The 15,019-nt window shown below is 42.8% G+C and overlaps 8 non-coding genes across 8 annotated transcripts; all 8 read left to right on the top strand.

Annotated features, from left to right (window-relative positions):
- Positions 1 to 699: 699 nt before the first annotated feature.
- LOC147734391 (signal recognition particle RNA) lies at positions 700 to 999 on the top strand. Its single transcript, XR_015307993.1, has one exon.
- Positions 1,000 to 2,597: 1,598 nt separating this feature from the next.
- LOC147734390 (signal recognition particle RNA) lies at positions 2,598 to 2,897 on the top strand. The gene has a single exon (XR_015308179.1).
- A 1,598-nt stretch (positions 2,898 to 4,495) lies between these two features.
- On the top strand, positions 4,496 to 4,795 carry LOC147734389 (signal recognition particle RNA). Its single transcript, XR_015307917.1, has one exon.
- A 1,598-nt stretch (positions 4,796 to 6,393) lies between these two features.
- Positions 6,394 to 6,693, top strand: LOC147734388 (signal recognition particle RNA). Its single transcript, XR_015308183.1, has one exon.
- Positions 6,694 to 8,290: 1,597 nt separating this feature from the next.
- On the top strand, positions 8,291 to 8,580 carry LOC147734387 (signal recognition particle RNA). Its single transcript, XR_015307812.1, has one exon.
- A 1,598-nt stretch (positions 8,581 to 10,178) lies between these two features.
- Positions 10,179 to 10,478, top strand: LOC147734386 (signal recognition particle RNA). Its single transcript, XR_015307746.1, has one exon.
- Positions 10,479 to 12,075: 1,597 nt separating this feature from the next.
- LOC147734385 (signal recognition particle RNA) lies at positions 12,076 to 12,375 on the top strand. Its single transcript, XR_015307932.1, has one exon.
- A 1,598-nt stretch (positions 12,376 to 13,973) lies between these two features.
- LOC147734384 (signal recognition particle RNA) lies at positions 13,974 to 14,273 on the top strand. The gene has a single exon (XR_015307898.1).
- Positions 14,274 to 15,019: the final 746 nt, after the last annotated feature.

Below are 15,019 nucleotides of genomic sequence, written 5' to 3'. Positions count from 1 at the left end.
CGTAATCTCATCCTTTTGCAGAATCAGGCAAGCTTTCACCTGCTCAAGCTGAACTGACATTGGTCTTCTCGGCCAGCAAGAGTTACTCTCTTGAAGCTGTTGAGGCTAGAGAACAGAATGACGCATATTCATTCTTTATAATAACTCTTCTAGCCCTCCCACTCCATACCACTTTATAACTTCCAATGTGGCAGATGTCTTCCATCATTGTGACCCTTGCTGCTTTTCTCAACATTGGCTGGCTCGGCATAACAAGAAGGGATGAATGGCTACAGGAGAGCCTGAATTGTGCCTGTAAGGTTCTACAGGGAGTCACTGGCAGATAATGAGAAACTCAGCCCTAAGTTGGCTCTTCTCCCTCACTTTCTTTCTCCTCTCTCCCTCTACCTATCTCTCACTCTCTAAATACTAGTATCTATATTGTATTCACATCCCCTTCACAAACTTTCTGACCCTACTTCCTCTCTCCCTTAAATCAGTTCAACCCTCTTCTTTTCCTTTAGGAAACTCCACATCTTTTTTAAAGGCCCTTCCCATATTCAAACTGCTTCTTGATAAGACATTATTTTTCTTTCTTTGCAGGATAGTGAAATAGATTTTCTTTAAATACGGTTGGCATACCATCAATTCATTACACCGTACTTTATCATTATCCTTACTTAAGCAATGCATTTCATCATTAGGACATGTGCTGTGTTTGCCGGGCATGGTGGCGTGTGCCTGTTGTCCTAGCTACTTGGGAGGCTGAGGCTTGTGGATTGCTTGAGCTCAGGGGTTCTGGGCTGCACTCAGCTGTGTTGATCAGGTGTCCATGCTACGTTGGGTATCAATATGGTGTTCTAGAGGGAGCTCTAGAATTTCAGGTTGTGTAATGAGAGGTGCACCGACCCAGGCTGGAAACAGAGCAGGCCAAAGCTTCGATGCCCATCGGTAGCAGGACAGCACCTGAGAGCAGTAGGTGTAACACAGCTTGAGCAAAATAGTGAGACCTAGCCTCTCTTTTTTTGACTCAAATGTGAACGTTTTGATTTTTACAAGATGGTAATGAATTATTTTTCCAAAACCAAATCTTTGTTTTTCTTTTGATATTTTTGCAGGAAGTACAATGAACATTTGAACTGGGCCGGGCATTCTAGCATAGCAGACAATTCTCCAGAATTGCGACATATTGCAACAACAAGCTAGCAGGTGGAGAGGACGGAAAACTCTGTGCAGCCTAGAATAGATGGCTGTGTGATTTTCTGCAAGGATGAGTGAAATGCATTCTTCATTTTAGAGCACCTGTAGGATTAAATTGACCTGTCAAGTACAAAGGTATCCTTAGAAGAGTAACTTTGAAATGCGTTTGCTGGGTCTTCTGCTGCATTCCTACGTCCAGCTCTAATTCATTTTTTGATTAGCCCTCATTCAATTCCATATATGAATGAGAAGGAGAAATAAGAGGGCCCTTCGCTCTTTGAGAGAAACATGAAAAGACTGAGAACTGTGCAACTCCCAAACATTGGAGCCTTCGGCCTTACTCCAGCCAACTCTTGCGGTTTAATACTTTTAAATCTTGATGTTGTTTAACAATACCAGCAGAAGGGATCAGGTTGACAGGCGCTGCAGTTCTCCAGTATGGGGCTGTCCAGATCATTACTCAATCTACCTTGCATTGGCACAGTATAAAATACGTCACGAAGTCTCCTATGAAAAGGTATACAAATCTGTTTGAATCACTTTTGTTAGTCAGGGGGACCCATTCGCTGGAAGGGGCAGGGAGGACAAAAATAGCTCATTGGTATAGAACACTGAATTAGCAGCTGATTTTGAGGTGGGAGAAGATCGAATAAACCAACCGGACCTCAATAAACGGTTTCTTAGTATGCAGTAGCCCGCAACCACTTCTAACCCAAAAGCGTAATCTCATCTTTTTGCAGAATCAGGCAAGCTTTCACCTGCTCAAGCTGAACTGACATTGGTCTTCTTGGCCAGCAAGAGTTACTCTCTTGAAGCTGTTGAGGCTAGAGAACAGAATGACGCATATTCATTCTTTATAATAACTCTTCTAGCCCTCCCACTCCATACCACTTTATAACTTCCAATGTGGCAGATGTCTTCCATCATTGTGACCCTTGCTGCTTTTCTCAACATTGGCTGGCTCGGCATAACAAGAAGGGATGAATGGCTACAGGAGAGCCTGAATTGTGCCTGTAAGGTTCTACAGGGAGTCACTGGCAGATAATGAGAAACTCAGCCCTAAGTTGGCTCTTCTCCCTCACTTTCTTTCTCCTCTCTCCCTCTACCTATCTCTCACTCTCTAAATACTAGTATCTATATTGTATTCACATCCCCTTCACAAACTTTCTGACCCTACTTCCTCTCTCCCTTAAATCAGTTCAAACCTCTTCTTTTCCTTTAGGAAACTCCACATCTTTTTTAAAGGCCCTTCCCATATTCACACTGCTTCTTGATAAGACATTATTTTTCTTTCTTTGCAGGATAGTGAAATAGATTTTCTTTAAATACGGTTGGCATACCATCAATTCATTACACCGTACTTTATCATTATCCTTACTTAAGCAATGCATTTCATCATTAGGACATGTGCTGTGTTTGCCGGGCATGGTGGCGTGTGCCTGTTGTCCTAGCTACTTGGGAGGCTGAGGCTTGTGGATTGCTTGAGCTCAGGGGTTCTGGGCTGCACTCAGCTGTGTTGATCAGGTGTCCATGCTACGTTGGGTATCAATATGGTGTTCTAGAGGGAGCTCTAGAATTTCAGGTTGTGTATTGAGAGGTGCACCAACCCAGGCTGGAAACAGAGCAGGCCAAAGCTTCCATGCCCATCGGTAGCAGGACAGCACCTGAGAGCAGTAGGTGTAACACAGCTTGAGCAAAATAGTGAGACCTAGCCTCTCTTTTTTTGACTCAAATGTGAACGTTTTGATTTTTACAAGATGGTAATGAATTATTTTTCCAAAACCAAATCTTTGTTTTTCTTTTGATATTTTTGCAGGAAGTACAATGAACATTTGAACTGGGCCGGGCATTCTAGCATAGCAGACAATTCTCCAGAATTGCGACATATTGCAACAACAAGCTAGCAGGTGGAGAGGACGGAAAACTCTGTGCAGCCTAGAATAGATGGCTGTGTGATTTTCTGCAAGGATGACTGAAATGCATTCTTCATTTTAGAGCACCTGTAGGATTAAATTGATCTGTCAAGTACAAAGGTATCCTTAGAAGAGTAACTTTGAAATGCGTTTGCTGGGTCTTCTGCTGCATTCCTACGTCCAGCTCTAATTGATTTTTTGATTAGCCCTCATTCAATTCCATATATGAATGAGAAGGAGAAATAAGAGGGCCCTTCGCTCTTTGAGAGAAACATGAAAAGACTGAGAACTGTGCAACTCCCAAACATTGGAGCCTTCGGCCATACTCCAGCCAACTCTTGCGGTTTAATACTTTTAAATCTTGATGTTGTTTAACAATACCAGCAGAAGGGATCAGGTTGACAGGCGCTGCAGTTCTCCAGTATGGGGCTGTCCAGATCATTACTCAATCTACCTTGCATTGGCACAGTATAAAATACGTCATGAAGTCTCCTATGAAAAGGTATACAAATCTGTTTGAATCACTTTTGTTAGTCAGGGGGACCCATTCGCTGGAAGGGGCAGGGTGGACAAAAATAGCTCATTGGTATAGAACACTGAATTAGCAGCTGATTTTGAGGTGGGAGAAGATCGAATAAACCAACCGGACCTCAATAAACGGTTTCTTAGTATGCAGTAGCCCGCAACCACTTCTAACCCAAAAGCGTAATCTCATCCTTTTGCAGAATCAGGCAAGCTTTCACCTGCTCAAGCTGAACTGACATTGGTCTTCTTGGCCAGCAAGAGTTACTCTCTTGAAGCTGTTGAGGCTAGAGAACAGAATGACGCATATTCATTCTTTATATTAACTCTTCTAGCCCTCCCACTCCATACCACTTTATAACTTCCAATGTGGCAGATGTCTTCCATCATTGTGACCCTTGCTGCTTTTCTCAACATTGGCTGGCTCGGCATAACAAGAAGGGATGAATGGCTACAGGAGAGCCTGAATTGTGCCTGTAAGGTTCTACAGGGAGTCACTGGCAGATAATGAGAAACTCAGCCCTAAGTTGGCTCTTTTCCCTCACTTTCTTTCTCCTCTCTCCCTCTACCTATCTCTCACTCTCTAAATACTAGTATCTATATTGTATTCACATCCCCTTCACAAACTTTCTGACCCTACTTCCTCTCTCCCTTAAATCAGTTCAACCCTCTTCTTTTCCTTTAGGAAACTCCACATCTTTTTTAAAGGCCCTTCCCATATTCACACTGCTTCTTGATAAGACATTATTTTTCTTTCTTTGCAGGATAGTGAAATAGATTTTCTTTAAATACGGTTGGCATACCATCAATTCATTACACCGTACTTTATCATTATCCTTACTTAAGCAATGCATTTCATCATTAGGACATGTGCTGTGTTTGCCGGGCAAGGTGGCGTGTGCCTGTTGTCCTAGCTACTTGGGAGGCTGAGGCTTGTGGATTGCTTGAGCTCAGGGGTTCTGGGCTGCACTCAGCTGTGTTGATCAGGTGTCCATGCTACGTTGGGTATCAATATGGTGTTCTAGAGGGAGCTCTAGAATTTCAGGTTGTGTAATGAGAGGTGCACCGACCCAGGCTGGAAACAGAGCAGGCCAAAGCTTCCATGCCCATCGGTAGCAGGACAGCACCTGAGAGCAGTAGGTGTAACACAGCTTGAGCAAAATAGTGAGACCTAGCCTCTCTTTTTTTGACTCAAATGTGAACGTTTTGATTTTTACAAGATGGTAATGAATTATTTTTCCAAAACCAAATCTTTGTTTTTCTTTTGATATTTTTGCAGGAAGTACAATGAACATTTGAACTGGGCCGGGCATTCTAGCATAGCAGACAATTCTCCAGAATTGCGACATATTGCAACAACAAGCTAGCAGGTGGAGAGGACGGAAAACTCTGTGCAGCCTAGAATAGATGGCTGTGTGATTTTCTGCAAGGATGACTGAAATGCATTCTTCATTTTAGAGCACCTGTAGGATTAAATTGATCTGTCAAGTACAAAGGTATCCTTAGAAGAGCAACTTTGAAATGCGTTTGCTGGGTCTTCTGCTGCATTCCTACGTCCAGCTCTAATTCATTTTTTGATTAGCCCTCATTCAATTCCATATATGAATGAGAAGGAGAAATAAGAGGGCCCTTCGCTCTTTGAGAGAAACATGAAAAGACTGAGAACTGTGCAACTCCCAAACATTGGAGCCTTCGGCCTTACTCCAGTCAACTCTTGCGGTTTAATACTTTTAAATCTTGATGTTGTTTAACAATACCAGCAGAAGGGATCAGGTTGACAGGCGCTGCAGTTCTCCAGTATGGGGCTGTCCAGATCATTACTCAATCTACCTTGCATTGGCACAGTATAAAATACGTCATGAAGTCTCCTATGAAAAGGTATACAAATCTGTTTGAATCACTTTTGTTAGTCAGGGGGACCCATTCGCTGGAAGGGGCAGGGAGGACAAAAATAGCTCATTGGTATAGAACACTGAATTAACAGCTGATTTTGAGGTGGGAGAAGATTGAGTAATCCAACCGGACCTCAATAAACGGTTTCTTAGTATGCAGTAGCCCGCAACCACTTCTAACCCAAAAGCGTAATCTCATCCTTTTGCAGAATCAGGCAAGCTTTCACCTGCTCAAGCTGAACTGACATTGGTCTTCTTGGCCAGCAAGTGTTACTCTCTTGAAGCTGTTGAGGCTAGAGAACAGAATGACGCATATTCATTCTTTATAATAACTCTTCTAGCCCTCCCACTCCATACCACTTTATAACTTCCAATGTGGCAGATGTCTTCCATCATTGTGACCCTTGCTGCTTTTCTCAACATTGGCTGGCTCGGCATAACAAGAAGGGATGGTTGGCTACAGGAGAGCTTGAATTGTGCCTGTAAGGTTCTACAGGGAGTCACTGGCAGATAATGAGAAACTCAGCCCTAAGTTGGCTCTTCTCCCTCACTTTCTTTCTCCTCTCTCCCTCTACCTATCTCTCACTCACTAAATACTAGTATCTATATTGTATTCACATCCCCTTCACAAACTTTCTGACCCTACTTCCTCTCTCCCTTAAATCAGTTCAACCCTCTTCTTTTCCTTTAGGAAACTCCACATCTTTTTTAAAGGCCCTTCCCATATTCACACTGCTTCTTGATAAGACATTATTTTCCTTTCTTTGCAGGATAGTGAAATAGATTTTCTTGAAATACGGTTGGCATACCATCAATTCATTACACCGTACTTTATCATTATCCTTACTTAAGCAATGCATTTCATCATTAGGACATGTGCTGTGTTTGCCGGGCATGGTGGCGTGTGCCTGTTGTCCTAGCTACTTGGGAGGCTGAGGCTTGTGGATTGCTTGAGCTCAGGGGTTCTGGGCTGCACTCAGCTGTGTTGATCAGGTGTCCATGCTACGTTGGGTATCAATATGGTGTTCTAGAGGGAGCTCTAGAATTTCAGGTTGAATAATGAGAGGTGCACCGACCCAGGCTGGAAACAGAGCAGGCCAAAGCTTCCATGCCCATCAGTAGCAGGACAGCACATGAGAGCAGTAGGTGTAACACAGCTTGAGCAAAATAGTGAGACCTAGCCTCTCTTTTTTTGACTCAAATGTGAACGTTTTGATTTTTACAAGATGGTAATGAATTATTTTTCCAAAACCAAATCTTTGTTTTTCTTTTGATATTTTTGCAGGAAGTACAATGAACATTTGAATAGGGCTGGGCATTCTAGCAGAGCATACAATTCTCCAGAATTGCAACATATTGCAACAACAAGCTAGCAGGTGGAGAGGACGGAAAACTCTGTGCAGCCTAGAATAGATGGCTGTGTGATTTTCTGCAAGAATGACTGAAATGCATTCTTCATTTTAGAGCACCTGTAGGATTAAATTGATCTGTCAAGTACAAAAGTATCCTTAGAAGAGCAACTTTGAAATGCATTTGCTGGGTCTTCTGCTGCATTCCTACGTCCAGCTCTAATTCATTTTTTGATTAGCCCTCATTCAATTCCATATATGAATGAGAAGGAGAAATAAGAGGGCCCTTCGCTCTTTGAGAGAAACATGAAAAGACTGAGAACTGTGCAACTCCCAAACATTGGAGCCTTCGGCCTTACTCCAGCCAACTCTTGCGGTTTAATACTTTTAAATCTTGATGTTGTTTAACAATACCAGCAGAAGGGATCAGGTTGACAGGCGCTGCAGTTCTCCAGTATGGGGCTGTCCAGATCATTACTCAATCTACCTTGCATTGGCACAGTATAAAATACGTCATGAAGTCTCCTATGAAAAGGTATACAAATCTGTTTGAATCACTTTTGTTAGTCAGGGGGACCCATTCGCTGGAAGGGGCAGGGAGGACAAAAATAGCTCATTGGTATAGAACACTGAATTAGCAGATGATTTTGAGGTGGGAGAAGATCGAGTAATCCAACCGGACCTCAATAAACGGTTTCTTAGTATGCAGTAGCCCGCAACCACTTCTAACCCAAAAGCGTAATCTCATCCTTTTGCAGAATCAGGCAAGCTTTCACCTGCTCAAGCTGAACTGACATTGGTCTTCTTGGCCAGCAAGAGTTACTCTCTTGAAGCTGTTGAGGCTAGAGAACAGAATGACGCATATTCATTCTTTATAATAACTCTTCTAGCCCTCCCACTGCATACCACTTTATAACTTCCAATGTGGCAGATGTCTTCCATCATTGTGACCCTTGCTGCTTTTCTCAACATTGGCTGGCTCGGCATAACAAGAAGGGATGGATGGCTACAGAAGAGCCTGAATTGTGCCTGTAAGGTTCTACAGGGAGTCACTGGCAGATAATGAGAAACTCAGCCCTAAGTTGGCTCTTCTCCCTCACTTTCTTTCTCCTCTCTCCCTCTACCTATCTCTCACTCACTAAATACTAGTATCTATATTGTATTCACATCCCCTTCACAAACTTTCTGACCCTACTTCCTCTCTCCCTTAAATCAGTTCAACCCTCTTCTTTTCCTTTAGGAAACTCCACATCTTTTTAAAGGCCCTTCCCATATTCACACTGCTTCTTGATAAGACATTATTTTCCTTTCTTTGCAGGATAGTGAAATAGATTTTCTTGAAATACGGTTGGCATACCATCAATTCATTACACCGTACTTTATCATTATCCTTACTTAAGCAATGCATTTCATCATTAGGACATGTGCTGTGTTTGCCGGGCATGGTGGCGTGTGCCTGTTGTCCTAGCTACTTGGGAGGCTGAGGCTTGTGGATTGCTTGAGCTCAGGGGTTCTGGGCTGCACTCAGCTGTGTTGATCAGGTGTCCATGCTACGTTGGGTATCAATATGGTGTTCTAGAGGGAGCTCTAGAATTTCAGGTTGTGTATTGAGAGGTGCACCAACCCAGGCTGGAAACAGAGCAGGCCAAAGCTTCCATGCCCATCGGTAGCAGGAGAGCAGTAGGTGTAACACAGCTTGAGCAAAATAGTGAGACCTAGACTCTCTTTTTTTGAATCAAATGTGAACGTTTTGATTTTTACAAGATGGTAATGAATTATTTTTCCAAAACCAAATCTTTGTTTTTCTTTTGATATTTTTGCAGGAAGTACAATGAACATTTGAATAGGGCCGGGCATCCTAGCATAGCAGACAATTCTCCAGAATTGACACATATTGCAACAACAAGCTAGCAGGTGGAGAGGACGGAAAACTCTGTGCAGCCTAGAATAGATGGCTGTGTGATTTTCTGCAAGAATGACTGAAATGCATTCTTCATTTTAGAGCACCTGTAGGATTAAATTGATCTGTCAAGTACAAAAGTATCCTTAGAAGAGCAACTTTGAAATGCATTTGCTGGGTCTTCTGCTGCATTCCTACGTCCAGCTCTAATTCATTTTTTGATTAGCCCTCATTCAATTCCATATATGAATGAGAAGGAGAAATAAGAGTGCCCTTCGCTCTTTGAGAGAAACATGAAAAGACTGAGAACTGTGCAACTCCCAAACATTGGAGCCTTCGGCCTTACTCCAGCCAACTCTTGCGGTTTAATACTTTTAAATCTTGATGTTGTTTAACAATACCAGCAGAAGGGATCAGGTTGACAGGCGCTGCAGTTCTCCAGTATGGGGCTGTCCAGATCATTACTGAATCTACCTTGCATTGGCACAGTATAAAATACGTCATGAAGTCTCCTATGAAAAGGTATACAAATCTGTTTGAATCACTTTTGTTAGTCAGGGGGACCCATTCGCTGGAAGGGGCAGGGAGGACAAAAATAGCTCATTGGTATAGAACACTGAATTAGCAGCTGATTTTGAGGTGGGAGAAGATCGAGTAATCCAACCGGACCTCAATAAATGGTTTCTTAGTATGCAGTAGCCCGCAACCACTTCTAACCCAAAAGCGTAATCTCATCCTTTTGCAGAATCAGGCAAGCTTTCACCTGCTCAAGCTGAACTGACATTGGTCTTCTCGGCCAGCAAGAGTTCCTCTCTTGAAGCTGTTGAGGCTAGAGAACAGAATGACGCGTATTCATTCTTTATAATAACTCTTCTAGCCCTCCCACTCCATACCACTTTATAACTTCCAATGTTGCAGATGTCTTCCATCATTGTGACCCTTGCTACTTTTCTCAACATTGGCTGGCTCGGCATAACAAGAAGGGATGGATGGCTACAGGAGAGCCTGAATTGTGCCTGTAAGGTTCTACAAGGAGTCACTGGCAGATAATGAGAAACTCAGCCCTAAGTTGGCTCTTCTCTCTCACTTTCTTTCTCCTCTCTCCCTCTACCTATCTCTCACTCTCTAAATACTAGTATCTATATTGTATTCACAACCCCTTCACAAACTTTCTGACCCTACTTCCTCTCTCCCTTAAATCAGTTCAACCCTCTTCTTTTCCTTTAGGAAACTCCACATCTTTTTTAAAGGCCCTTCCCATATTCACACTGCTTCTTGATAAGACATTATTTTCCTTTCTTTGAAGGATAGTGAAATAGATTTTCTTGAAATACGGTTGGCATACCATCAATTCATTACACCGTACTTTATCATTATGCTTACTTAAGCAATGCATTTCATCATTAGGACATGTGCTGTATTTGCCAGGCATGGTGGCAAGTGCCTGTTGTCCTAGCTACTTGGGAGGCTGAGGCTTGTGGATTGCATGAGCTCAGGGGTTCTGGGCTGCACTCAGCTGTGTTGATCAGGTGTCCATGCTACATTGGGTATCAATATGGTGTTCTAGAGGGAGCTCTAGAATTTCAGGTTGTGTAAAGAGAGGTGCACCGACCCAGGCTGGAAACAGAGCAGGCCAAAGCTTCCATGCCCATCGGTAGCAGGACAGCACCTGAGAGCAGTAGGTGTAACACAGCTTGAGCAAAATAGTGAGACCTAGCCTCTCTTTTTTTGACTCAAATGTGAACGTTTTTATTTTCACAAGATGGTAATGAATTATTTTTCCAAAACCAAATCTTTGTTTTTCTTTTGATATTTTTGCAGGAAGTACAATGAACATTTGAACTGGGCCGGGCATTCTAGCATAGCAGAAAATTCTCCAGAATTGCGACATATTGCAACAACAAGCTAGCAGGTGGAGAGGACGGAAAACTCTGTGCAGCCTAGAATAGATGGCTGTGTGATTTTCTGCAAGGATGACTGAAATGCATTCTTCATTTTAGAGCACCTGTAGGATTAAATTGATCTGTCAAGTACAAAGGTATCCTTAGAAGAGTAACTTTGAAATGCGTTTGCTGGGTCTTCTGCTGCATTCCTACGTCCAGCTCTAATTCATTTTTTGATTAGCCCTCATTCAATTCCATATATGAATGAGAAGGAGAAATAAGAGGGCCCTTCGCTCTTTGAGAGAAACATGAAAAGACTGAGAACTGTGCAACTCCCAAACATTGGAGCCTTCGGCCATACTCCAGCCAACTCTTGCGGTTTAATACTTTTAAATCTTGATGTTGTTTAACAATACCAGCAGAAGGGATCAGGTTGACAGGCGCTGCAGTTCTCCAGTATGGGGCTGTCCAGATCATTACTCAATCTACCTTGCATTGGCACAGTATAAAATACGTCATGAAGTCTCCTATGAAAAGGTATACAAATCTGTTTGAATCACTTTTGTTAGTCAGGGGGACCCATTCGCTGGAAGGGGCAGGGAGGACAAAAATAGCTCATTGGTATAGAACACTGAATTAGCAGCTGATTTTGAGGTGGGAGAAGATCGAATAAACCAACCGGACCTCAATAAACGGTTTCTTAGTATGCAGTAGCCCGCAACCACTTCTAACCCAAAAGCGTAATCTCATCCTTTTGCAGAATCAGGCAAGCTTTCACCTGCTCAAGCTGAACTGACATTGGTCTTCTTGGCCAGCAAGAGTTACTCTCTTGAAGCTGTTGAGGCTAGAGAACAGAATGACGCATATTCATTCTTTATAATAACTCTTCTAGCCCTCCCACTCCATACCACTTTATAACTTCCAATGTGGCAGATGTCTTCCATCATTGTGACCCTTGTTGCTTTTCTCAACATTGGCTGGCTCGGCATAACAAGAAGGGATGAATGGCTACAGGAGAGCCTGAATTGTGCCTGTAAGGTTCTACAGGGAGTCACTGGCAGATAATGAGAAACTCAGCCCTAAGTTGGCTCTTCTCCTCACTTTATTTCTCCTCTCTCCCTCTACCTATCTCTCACTCTCTAAATACTAGTATCTATATTGTATTCACATCCCCATCACAAACTTTATGACCCTACTTCCTCTCTCCCTTAAATCAGTTCAACCCTCTTCTTTTCCTTTAGGAAACTCCACATCTTTTTTAAAGGCCCTTCCCATATTCACACTGCTTCTTGATAAGACATTATTTTTCTTTCTTTGCAGGATAGTGAAATAGATTTTCTTTAAATACGGTTGGCATACCATCAATTCATTACACCGTACTTTATCATTATCCTTACTTAAGCAATGCATTTCATCATTAGGACATGTGCTGTGTTTGCCGGGCATGGTGGCGTGTGCCTGTTGTCCTAGCTACTTGGGAGGCTGAGGCTTGTGGATTGCTTGAGCTCAGGGGTTCTGGGCTGCACTCAGCTGTGTTGATCAGGTGTCCATGCTACGTTGGGTATCAATATGGTGTTCTAGAGGGAGCTCTAGAATTTCAGGTTGTGTAATGAGAGGTGCACCGACCCAGGCTGGAAACAGAGCAGGCCAAAGCTTCCATGCCCATCGGTAGCAGGACAGCACCTGAGAGCAGTAGGTGTAACACAGCTTGAGCAAAGTAGTGAGACCTAGCCTCTCTTTTTTTGACTCAAATGTGAACGTTTTGATTTTTACAAGATGGTAATGAATTATTTTTCCAAAACCAAATCTTTGTTTTTCTTTTGATATTTTTGCAGGAAGTACAATGAACATTTGAACTGGGCCGGGCATTCTAGCATAGCAGACAATTCTCCAGAATTGCGACATATTGCAACAACAAGCTAGCAGGTGGAGAGGACGGAAAACTCTGTGCAGCCTAGAATAGATGGCTGTGTGATTTTCTGCAAGGATGACTGAAATGCATTCTTCATTTTAGAGCACCTGTAGGATTAAATTGATCTGTCAAGTACAAAAGTATCCTTAGAAGAGCAACTTTGAAATGCATTTGCTGGGTCTTCTGCTGCATTCCTACGTCCAGCTCTAATTCATTTTTTGATTAGCCCTCATTCAATTCCATATATGAATGAGAAGGAGAAATAAGAGGGCCCTTCGCTCTTTGAGAGAAACATGAAAAGACTGAGAACTGTGCAACTCCCAAACATTGGAGCCTTCGGCCTTACTCCAGCCAACTCTTGCGGTTTAATACTTTTAAATCTTGATGTTGTTTAACAATACCAGCAGAAGGGATCAGGTTGACAGGCGCTGCAGTTCTCCAGTATGGGGCTGTCCAGATCATTACTCAATCTACCTTGCATTGGCACAGTATAAAATACGTCATGAAGTCTCCTATGAAAAGGTATACAAATCTGTTTGAATCACTTTTGTTAGTCAGGGGGACCCATTCGCTGGAAGGGGCAGGGAGGACAAAAATAGCTCATTGGTATAGAACACTGAATTAACAGCTGATTTTGAGGTGGGAGAAGATCGAGTAATCCAACCGGACCTCAATAAACAGTTTCTTAGTATGCAGTAGCCCGCAACCACTTCTAACCCAAAAGCGTAATCTCATTCTTTTGCAGAATCAGGCAAGCTTTCACGTGCTCAAGCTGAACTGACATTGGTCTTCTCGGCCAGCAAGAGTTACTCTCTTGAAGCTGTTGAGGCTAGAGAACAGAATGACGCATATTCATTCTTTATAATAACTCTTCTAGCCCTCCCACTCCATACCACTTTATAACTTCCAATGTGGCAGATGTCTTCCATCATTGTGACCCTTGCTGCTTTTCTCAACATTGGCTGGCTCGGCATAACAAGAAGGGATGAATGGCTACAGGAGAGCCTGAATTGTGCCTGTAAGGTTCTACAGGGAGTCACTGGCAGATAATGAGAAACTCAGCCCTAAGTTGGCTCTTCTCCCTCACTTTCTTTCTCCTCTCTCCCTCTACCTATCTCTCACTCTCTAAATACTAGTATCTATATTGTATTCACATCCCCTTCACAAACTTTCTGACCCTACTTCCTCTCTCCCTTAAATCAGTTCAACCCTCTTCTTTTCCTTTAGGAAACTCCACATCTTTTTTAAAGGCCCTTCCCATATTCACACTGCTTCTTGATAAGACATTATTTTTCTTTCTTTGCAGGATAGTGAAATAGATTTTCTTTAAATACGGTTGGCATACCATCAATTCATTACACCGTACTTTATCATTATCCTTACTTAAGCAATGCATTTCATCCTTAGGACATGTGCTGTGTTTGCCGGGCATGGTGGCGTGTGCCTGTTGTCCTAGCTACTTGGGAGGCTGAGGCTTGTGGATTGCTTGAGCTCAGGGGTTCTGGGCTGCACTCAGCTGTGTTGATCAGGTGTCCATGCTACGTTGGGTATCAATATGGTGTTCTAGAGGGAGCTCTAGAATTTCAGGTTGTGTAATGAGAGGTGCACCGACCCAGGTTGGAAACAGAGCAGGCCAAAGCTTCCATGCCCATCGGTAGCAGGACAGCACCTGAGAGCAGTAGGTGTAACACAGCTTGAGCGAAATAGTGAGACCTAGCCTCTCTTTTTTTGACTCAAATGTGAACGTTTTGATTTTTACAAGATGGTAATGAATTATTTTTCCAAAACCAAATCTTTGTTTTTCTTTTGATATTTTTGCAGGAAGTACAATGAACATTTGAACTGGGCCGGGCATTCTAGCATAGCAGACAATTCTCCAGAATTGCGACATATTGCAACAACAAGCTAGCAGGTGGAGAGGACGGAAAACTCTGTGCAGCCTAGAATAGATAGCTGTGTGATTTTCTGCAAGGATGACTGAAATGCATTCTTCATTTTAGAGCACCTGTAGGATTAAATTGATCTGTCAAGTACAAAGGTATCCTTAGAAGAGCAACTTTGAAATGCATTTGCTGGGTCTTCTGCTGCATTCCTACGTCCAGCTCTAATTCATTTTTTGATTAGCCCTCATTCAATTCCATATATGAATGAGAAGGAGAAATAAGAGGGCCCTTCGCTCTTTGAGAGAAACATGAAAAGACTGAGAACTGTGCAACTCCCAAACATTGGAGCCTTCGGCCTTACTCCAGCCAACTCTTGCGGTTTAATACTTTTAAATCTTGATGTTGTTTAACAATACCAGCAGAAGGGATCAGGTTGACAGGCGCTGCAGTTCTCCAGTATGGGGCTGTCCAGATCATTACTCAATCTACCTTGCATTGGCACAGTATAAAATACGTCACGAAGTCTCCTATGAAAAGGTATACAAATCTGTTTGAATCACTTTTGTTAGTCAGGGGGACCCATTCG

This window comes from Lissotriton vulgaris, chromosome 1_2 (assembly GCF_964263255.1).
Source record: "Lissotriton vulgaris chromosome 1_2, aLisVul1.2, whole genome shotgun sequence".
Classification (NCBI taxonomy): domain Eukaryota; kingdom Metazoa; phylum Chordata; class Amphibia; order Caudata; family Salamandridae; genus Lissotriton; species Lissotriton vulgaris.
The sequence above is the reverse complement of the archived record's forward strand: the minus strand, read 5'-3'. Positions and strand labels throughout refer to the sequence as shown.